The following is a 10,579-nucleotide window of genomic DNA, read 5'->3' as shown; positions in this document are numbered from 1 at the left end:
ATACTAAAAATTCAGCTTTAATCACAGGAATAAATTACATTTAAAAATATATTCAAATACAAAACTATATTAAATAGTAAACATAGAATTTGCCTCAACTGTCAAACTTGTTGGTGCTGTATGCACTTTGACGTTCATAAAAACATTATATACTACATCTGAACGCACCTACTTGACACAATCTGTATTTTTAAAAGCGCTATATAAATAAAGGTGACTTGACTTGACTTTAATGGTGCTGACAACTTTCTCACAAGATCTCACCCCATCGCGAGATCCCATCCCCCATCACCTCAGGCTTGTTCGAGATGCTTTGGCACTTTGCAGAACGATCGGCGTATGACATCAAACTACCACGAGATACAGCCCTTCCTCGATCTGCATGCAGGACAGATCCCGCGAGATTTCATTCAGCAATTCCCATCCCCCACACGACACGCCCTGAATCGCGCTGGCGCTATTACTAACTGACTACTTTGCTGTAATTTTCCAGAGGAGACATTTGCCGTCAGTGTATCCAAGGTAGGAATTGCAATTTTAAAACTGAAAATGTACATTGTAAAAAAAAATATATATATTGTAATTTTACGAAAAATAACTGTGATTTTTTCAGGTTGTTTTCTTTTATTTTGAATTGCAGTCAAAACTCTGTAAATCTATCTCTGAATTAACAACTTGGCTGTTATTTTAAGTATTATGAGATTAATGACAAATTACAGTAATTCACATTTTTTATACAGAAAAACTACTGTATTTTTATACAGTATGTTTTCTGTTTTCTTAAATTACAAACAAATGTATGTAAAATTAAAAAAATATTCTGTAATTAATACATTAACAAAACCATTAGATTATAAAATGGTCAAATGACTGGCAGCAACAGCTGCCAAAGAAAAAACATAAAATTAAAGTAAAATCTCCTTATTTAAATAAGCTGTCAAACACTGCTATTTTACAGGTATTTCCTGAATTTTTCTGATCAAACACCTTCACTGAAAAACAAAAGACAAAATAAAAAAAGCCGTCAAATGACTGGCAGCAGAGGGTGCCAAACAAAAACCTGAAAATTAAAGTAAAATCTGCTTATTTAAACAAGCTGACAACACTGTTGATTTACAGGTATTTCCTAAATTATTACAAACAAAGACCTTCACTGTAAAATCAACTAATTAACTAATTAATTAATTAATTAAACGTCACATGACTGTTAGCAACAGCACATTAAACACTAGAGAGAGCGGGAGAAATAGAGTATGTGCATTCCATACATAATTAAAATGAATTTTGTGGCAAAAACATGGAAAGGATCTGTCGTTTTTATACTATTGTTTACTATATTTATTTATTGGGTCAGTGTCGTTGTGGGCTTTGGTTATTTTGCTGTTGTAAGCTGTAAGGACCTTTGAAATAACTGAAATCATTTGGCGAAGTGATATGGACATGTAATGCAGTCAAGAGCTGCCTGGAACTACGTTCGCTGTGCGTTTCCCTGAAACTAATGGCACACCTTAGAACATTTGTCAGCCAATCAGATTAAAGCATTCAACGGCCCCGTAGTAAGATGATTAAAGGGTTAGTTCACCCAAAAATGAAAATTCCCTTTCATGGGAACTTCGAACTGCATCCTCTAGGCGCTATGGGGGACGCCTCGTCGTGACCCGTGTCTGAAGCATACATTGAAAAAACACCAACTCGGTCGCTTCATAACGTTACGGTTGAACCACTGATGGCAGATGGACTATTCTGACGATGTCTTTCATACTTTTCTGGACCTTGACAGTGTAATTTACTTGGCAGTCTATGGGACAGTAACAAGCCTCCCAATTTTCATCCAAAATAGCTTAAATTGTGCTCCGAAGACAAACTAAGCTTTTACGGGTTTGGAACGACATGGGGGTAAATGATTAATGACAAAATGTTCATTTTGGGGTGGAGTAACCCTTTAAGGTGTGCCTTTAGCCCCATTGTACCCTACTTTCAGTGTTGGGGATTAACTAGTTACATAGTTACACGTTACGTAATTTAATTACAAAATAAATGTAACTGTAATCAGTTACAGTTACTAAGAAAAAATGTGTAATTAAATTACAGTTACTTATGAAAATGCTAACGATTACAAAGGGTATTGCGGAAAACACAGACTGGTTCGTAGAATCCAGTCATAAAAATGGAATTCCTATAGCCTAACACGGACGGAATATGCCACATTTTGGACGAATAAATCAAAAGTAGGTCAGTACACTTGAATCAAAACGCTATATGGACTAGTGTCTGTGAATATTTAAGGGGGCAAAAACTTTTTCACACCACTGTATATTAAAGTAGGTAAGTACACTTAAATCAAAATGCAATATAGACTAGTGTCTGTGAACATTAAGCCGCAAAGACACCATTTAAATATGAATCCTGCATGTTCTGCGTGTCTCTGTGTGAAAGAATGGAGCAGTAGAGCGGTTTTGTTTACTACACACATCAGCCTCTGCCTCCTCAATATATGAGTACATGAACACATAAACATAATCTCTAGAACTGCTAGAGATCATGAAGAGTCACTTCATGAGTATTTTACTTATTTTGAAAACTATTTCTTATGATTTTAAATTTGCATTGAACTTCAGATCAATCTCAAAGTAAAAGGCGGTACTAAAGTATGATTTTGTGGTGGATGTGTTAAAATTTGATCATCTTAATTCAAGTAATGAAGGATTTTGAAAGTCTGACAGTGTTGAGCACTACAGTAAGGTTAACCCTGCATGGTGTAAATGTTTGAAAATGATTAACAGTTGCAAATAAACATTCATTAGAAATTTTGAAAAGTAATCAAAAAGTAATCAAAATTAATCAGTTACATTACTTTAATAAAGTAATTGAAAAAGTTACACTACTATTACATTTTAAATAGGGTAACTTGTAATATGTAACCTATTACATTTCCAAAGTAACCCTCCCAACACTGGTCATCTTCACTTGTTTCCACGATCGTCGTTGCCAGGGTTGTGTACGTACATGTGGGGCGGAGATATCAAAAGAGGGGCAAGGTCTGTTGGGGTATGGGCATGTTTGTTTTGGTGCTTTCAAATGTCAACATCGATTGGCAAAATTTGCTTAGTGCACCTTTAATGTCTAATATTTTGTTCTGCATAATCTCTAAGGAAAGAAGAAGATCTCAATGTGCTGATTCAAACCCCTAGTTTTGATTTGCATTAATGTTGTCAGTTATCTGTTGGGTTGTTTTGTTGTTCAGGATCATCTGTTGCGTTGTTTTGTTGTTCAGGATTGTTCTCAGATGACGGTTGAGCTGTGCTGCTCTCCACTGGTAAGTACTCCAATGTGTCCTCGAACACGTCGCTGCTGCTCTCAGCTGAAGCTACAGCTCTGCTCTGCGTGGCTTGAGCGTAATTGAACACTGGCTCGGACTCGAGTTACCACTCTGTCGCTTAAAAATAAAGAGGACTCGATCATAAAGAGACTCGATCGCTTTATATGATGAACAGATTGAATTTAGGCGGGGTTTTTTTCATTCTCTGCTGTAATAAAAAGTCCCTCTAAATTATAATAGATAACGTTACACTGGGTCAAATCTGTTCGTTCGCGGATGAACCGTTAATGAGAGTATTTAACTATATTTTTTATTAAGTTGTGATAACAGCAAGCACATATATTACGGAATCATCGCGTATTCAAAAGGAAAATAAAGGCATTCTGTGTTAAATATGGTTCACCGTCTGTCCCGTGTTTTAACGCCTCACATTTAAAATCCATAGGGAAACTGGTCTGAAAAAAACACCTAAATTTCACCAGTAAGTGGTGTGAGAAAACTTGAGAAGAAGCGACGGTGAGTTCGGTGACAGTCTGCGTCTGTCTTCCGTGATTTTGTTCAAAAATGTTTCGTGTTTCCTCGGGATATTTGAAATGACGCAGCGCGCGCGCTAATGAGTGTGTCGACAGTTAGGAAGTACTGTGTAAGTATACAACATTTTATTTCCTTCTATTTTAGAGCACTTGGTGATCATCTAATCAAAACAACAAAATATTGCAGTCGAGCGGCGGTCCAAAACGCTTCTTTTAACGTTAATCACCAAACAGGAAGAAGGAACGTAGCACTGTGTTTCTTATTTGCTTATTTCTGTCAGATGCATGAACATATCAGTCAGCATTAAATATGCAACTTCAGTGCCTAACGAATGCATAAAGGTGACCAGATGGACATAAGCAAATACAAAATAGATGGCAAATATCATGACATTAAACATTTGGGTCAGACTTGCGCATATTTTTTGTCACATTGTTTTAACTGCTTGAGGTAAGTTACTGCTAATGCTAGCGTCTCAGCTTTGAAGGCAAACATACTGCTGTTCTTTCTCAGGTAATGCAGAATCTAGTCAGCGTGTTAAATCCAATGATATATAAATATGTGCTGTAAACATAGGGTTAAGTTGATGAAGTGTCCCGCTCCATGCAGCGCACAGCATCACGTCTGAAAACAAATTGCAGCAGACGTCAGTAATTCTGCCTCTGGAGGCCACTCTCGTACCGTATAATAACAGCAGGCAGCATTTAAAGAAAATCATGTTATTTTAGCTCATTTTAATTAATAAAACTGACCAAGAGACAAAAACAATCATTTTTAAGTACATTTGGCTACTATTTAAATGTCAGTGGCTGCGTCCGAAATGGCATTCTCAATGAGTAGGTACTTAATTTCAATAAGTACTTACTTAACGAGCGCTAAAAGAGTATGTTTTTTTTTTATGCAAAAATTATACAAATATTTGTACAAGCATATACAACTCACAACAAGTACAAAAACAAATAAACAATCATAAGAATATGTAAAGTGAAACAATTCATGCCAGGAGTAAAATTACAACAATTTAAAAGTAACAAAAAGCTTCATAGGTCTTTCTTGCTTTTTTGTTCTTAATTTTGTCTAATGTAGTATCATATTGTTTAATCTCTTTTATAAAATGTTCAAAGTTTGGCTTAGCTTTAGACCATTTTTTCACACGAATGTGATATTTTCCAAATAAAATTAAAAGTTGTATAAGAAAGCACATTGTACTTTTGGAGTCAACATTGTCCTGTACAAAAACAAATACGACATCATACAGATAAATTTGTATACATGTTCCAAACAACCTAGAAATGAAATTAGAAACATCCAACCAAAACATTTTTGAATATATACAATCAAAAAAAATTACAGTCACAGATTCTTTGGCATTGCTACAGAATTCACATAAGTTTTCAATATTCAAATTAAAACGTTCAAGCAACTCCTTGACAGGGTAAATTTTGTGTAAAATTTTATAGGATACCTCTCTAATTTTATTATTAATAAAAAACTTATTTGTTATTGACCATACTTTTTTCCAGTTAACATTTTCATATTTAGTAGACCAAAACATTGTTGAACAAGGCAAATAGTTTGTTTTTAAAATATTTCTAATATATTTGTTACTACATTTATCTATTACAATATTAATATCCCCAATAAATATTGTATCACTACAAAAATTAGTTTGATGATCAATGTTTACAGGAGAGAATCCAGGATTTCGTAATAGTGATACAACTCTGCTAGGAATTGCATTAAAGATAATAGAGTATTATTTTGGCCTCACAGGGATTATACATTTATTGAGAAATTCAGAATATGTTAAAAGCAGACCTTGTTCATTAAGCAACTGACTAACTGTAAAAATTCCATTGTCGTACCATGTCTGATTAAAGATTTACTTTTTTTTGTACAAGATATCTTTATTATTCCATATAAAATATCGATGTGGTGAAAAGTTATGTTTATAGATTAATTGCCAAGCCAGCAGTGCCTGCTTATGAAAGTTTGCCAGTTTGACTGGGATTTTTTCAACTGAAAACTTACATTTTAAAAGAAAATGAATGCCACCCAAAGAGTTAAATATGTAATTGGGGAAAACATTCCATGTACTATCTTTATTTTTAATAAATTCAATTATCCATTTTATCTTAAACACATTATTAAGATCTGTAAAATTTAAAAACTTATTTGTTATTGACCATACTTTTTTCCAGTTAACATTTTCATATTTAGTAGACCAAAACATTGTTGAACAAGGCAAATAATTTGTTTTTAAAATATTTCTAATATATTTGTTACTACATTTATCTATTACAATATTAATATCCCCAATAAATATTGTATCACTACAAAAATTGGTTTGGTGATCAATGTTTACAGGATAAAATCCAGGATTTCGTAATAGTGATACAACTCTGCCAGGAATTGCATCAAAGATAATGGAGTATTCTTTTGGCCTCACAGGGATCATAAATTTATTGAGAAATTCAGAATATGTTAAAAGCAGACCTTGTTCATTAAGCAACTGACTAACCGTAAGAATTCCATTGTCGTACCATGTCTGATTAAAGATTGACTTTTTTTTTGTACAAGATATCTTTATTATTCCATATAAAATATCGATGTGGTGAAAAGTTATGTTTATAGATTAATTGCCAAGCCAGCAGTGCCTGCTTATGAAAGTTTGCCAGTTTAACTGGGATTTTTTCAACTGAAAAATTACATTTTAAAAGAAAATTAATGCCACCCAAAGAATTAAATATGTAATTGGGGAAAACATTCCATACACTATCTTTATTTTTAATAAATTCAATTATCCATTTTATCTTAAACACATTATTAAGATCTGTAAAGTTTAAAACTTCAAGACCACCAAAGTCTCTATTATTATTTATAATATCTTTCCGTAAATAGTGTATTTTCTTCCTCCAAATAAAATCATAAAGTATTTTATCTAATTCCCTGACAACATTGTTTGGAACATCTGCTGACATAGATATATAAACAGACCTTGATATCCCTTCTGCTTTTGAGAGTAGAACACGTCCATATAGGGACAGATCTCTCATAAGCCACATATTGAATCTGTTTTTAATTTTCTCAATAATAGGGTCAAAATTTAACAAGCTTCTTTGATTCAAATCTTTACACACCTTTATCCCAAGGTATGTGACATTGTCTTTAATTGGTATTCCACAAATTTCTTTCAGGAGACAATCATTAAGAGAGAATAATGTGGACTTATTCTTATTCATCTTCAATCCAGAGATTCCAGAAAATTCTTCAATACATTTAATAACTTCATCCATTTCTTCACAATTTTTGACAAAAATTGTGGTATCATCCGCTAATTGGCTAAGTTTAATCTTTTTACCAAACACTGAAATTCCTTGAAAACTTGCTTTTTTGATATGAGCAGCCATGACTTGAGTAACCAATATGAAGAGAAAGGGTGATATAGGACATCCTTGTCTTATCCCACGGCCCATATCAAATCTCTGACAGGTACCGTGAGACAACTGGACTGAACTGTTAGAACCATTATAAAGCATTACAAAAATGTTTATAAAACTCCCCTGTCAAGCCATCATTTCCAGGAGACTTATTTTCTTTAAGACTCTTTATACAGTTTGTAATTTCCTGAATATTTAATTCTTTATCACATACATTTTTGTAATCTGAAGTAATCTTATTAATATTGGTTGATAAATTATTAAGAAAAAAACCTGCATCATTTAGTTGATTATTTGGACTATACAATTTACTATAAAATTGATTAACAAAATAAGATATATCCTTTGGATTATCATTAGTAAGTCAATTTATTAGTAATTTGTTTACAGAAGTTATTTCTCTATTTCTTTTTTCTAAACCAAAGAAATATTTAGTATTTTTTCTCCTGCTTCCATCCATTTTTGTCTTGATCTAACGAAGGCACCGCTAGCTTTCTCTTCATAAATATTATCCAGCTCATTCTGCAGTGTAGCAAGTTCTAATAATTCAGTGCTTGACATACTTTGGTTATTTCTACAAGTGATGGATATTATTTCATTACAAGTGATGGATATTATTTCATTAATTATTTTGTTTTCATTTTGTTTTCTTTTTTTCTTAATAGATTTTCCATACGATATTGCGAATTTCCTTATTTAAAATTGTGTTTGTTCCCATAATTTCCCATAAGTTTGAATCAAAGAAGCCTGTTGCCAATATTTAACAATTAAATTCTTAATTTGGTCACAAAAATCATTATGTTTCAATAGACTATTATTTAACTTCCAATATCCTCTCTTAACTCTACTTGATTGACAAACTAACACATTAATTTGAATAGATATGCCTTTGTGATCTGTTAAAACTGATGGTTCAATAGTAACAAATTCAAACTATCTTTTCTATCTTTTATATGTTCTGAAATGAGCCAAAAATCAATATGTGATTGTTGAGATCTGTCCCTATTACTCCATGTATACAAAAGTGACTGTGGATTTTTATATCTCCATATGTCAATTATGTTCAGTCGTAAACAAACATTGCTTAATTCACTTGCCATATTGTCAATTCTAGGTGGCCATCGATCTTGTTTTCCATCAAACACCGTATTAAAGTCACCACCCCAAATTACTTCAGCAGAGGGGAATTTTGAATGTAAATTATTAATATGGCCTTCAAAATCTTGAAATATTAACTCATTTGATTTTTTATTATTGGTGGCATATATATTTATAATGATAATTTTAACTTGGTTTATATCAATAAGCAATCCAATCAAGTCAAGTCACCTTTATTTATATAGCGCTTTTAACAATACAGATTGTGTCAAAGCAACTGAACAGCATTAATTAGGAAAATAGTGTGTCAATAATGCAAAATGACAATAGTAAACACTCATTTTTCAGTTAAAGACAGTTCATCATTCAATTCAGTGATGTCATCATCCAGCTCAGTTCAGTTTAAATAGTATCTTTGCAATCATGTCAACGATATCGCTGGAAATGAAGTGTCCCCAACTAAGCAAGCCAGAGGCGACAGCGGCAAGGAACCAAAACTCCATCGGTGACAGAATGGAGAAAAAACCTTGGGAGAAACCAGGCTCAGTCAGGGGGCCAGTTCTCCTCTGACCAGTCAAAACCAGCAGTTCAATTTCAGGCTAGCAAAGTCACATTGTGCAGAGGAATCATCCGGTTCCTGTGGTCTTGTCCCGGTGGTCGTCTGAGACAAGGTCATTACAGGGGATCTGTATCTGGGGCTCATCTAGTTGTCCTGGTCTCCACTGTCTTTCAGGGCTGTAGAGGTCCTCTCTAGGTGCTGATCCACCATCTGGTCTGAATACGTACTGGATCCGGGTGACTGCAGTGACCATCTGATCTGGATACAGACTGGATCTGGTGGCAACGGTGACCTCGGAATAAGAGAGAAACAGACTAATATTAGCGTAGATGCCATTCTTCTAACGATGTAGCAAGTACATCGGGTGTTATGAGAAGTGTTCCCGGTTCCGGTTGACCTAATTAATGCAGCCTAAAAATCCTTTAACGGATTTGAATATTAGAAGCGTATTAGTGTGTTATGTGTAAGCCAGGTTGAAGAGATGGGTCTTTAATCTAGATTTAAACTGACAGAGTGTGTCTGCCTCCCGAACAATGTTAGGTAGGTTATTCCAGAGTTTGGGCGCTAAATAGTCAAATCAAGTTTATTTGTACACCGCTTTTCACCATACAAATCATTGCAAAGCAACTTTACAGCAAATTAAGTTTCTACAATATTTAGTGGTAGCTTATCAGTGGTGACTGTCAATTAATGTACATATGGCAGAAATGTACGGAAAAATCAATTTAAGACGTAATCAAACAGACGATGAACACTATTAACAGCAATTATTATATGATGCAATCAAACTAAGTTGTGATAAGTTGTGATAACAAGAAAACAACTTTTGTTATGTCGAGATCATGAGAAAAATAAATCATGATCCATGAGAAAACAACTTTTGTTATGTCCTGATAATGAGAAAACAATGTCGAGATCACTAGTCGTGATAACGAGAATACAACTCGTTTTGTCGAGATCACGAGAAAATTAAGTTGTGATCACGATAAAACAAGAAGGAAAAAAATAATAATGCATGGCCTCTTAGAACTTCCATACAAAATTGAATGTGCTTTTACAGAAATCAACTTTAAAAGCAATAAGTGAAACAAGTGAGACTACTAGCCAGGACTGGATGAACAGTATCCTCCTGAACTTTCATTTAGAAATCCATGTAAACTGATATCAAACTGTCATTCAGACTCAAGAACTTAGATGAAAAGAAAGTTCTGTTCTTTTTCTGTTACTCAGTATTTGCAGCATTTATAGACCTCAAGGTTGACTTTTTATTCTATTACGCTTTATTCTGTTGAAATGGGCAGGCAGGAAACAGTCTATTCTGCTCCCTGTCATGGTGAAAAGTCTCATCACAAGTGCTCTGGGGCGAACTATACAATGGACTGACAGCATGGCACAAGAAAAGAGGGCATGATTATACTTAAAGGGATAGTTCACCCAAAAATGAAAATTCTGGCATTAATTACTCACCCTCATGCCGTTCCAAACCCGTAAGACCTTCGTTCATCTTCGGAACACAAATTAAGATATTTTTGATGCATTCTGAGAGCTCTCTGACCCTCCTATAGACAGCAATATAATTAACACGATCAAGGTCCAGAAACGTAGCAAGGAGATCGGTAAAATAATCCA

This window comes from Sinocyclocheilus rhinocerous, unplaced genomic scaffold (assembly GCF_001515625.1).
Source record: "Sinocyclocheilus rhinocerous isolate Xijiao unplaced genomic scaffold, SAMN03320098_v1.1 scaffold763, whole genome shotgun sequence".
Lineage (NCBI taxonomy): Eukaryota > Metazoa > Chordata > Actinopteri > Cypriniformes > Cyprinidae > Sinocyclocheilus > Sinocyclocheilus rhinocerous.
This window is presented reverse-complemented; position numbering follows the sequence as displayed.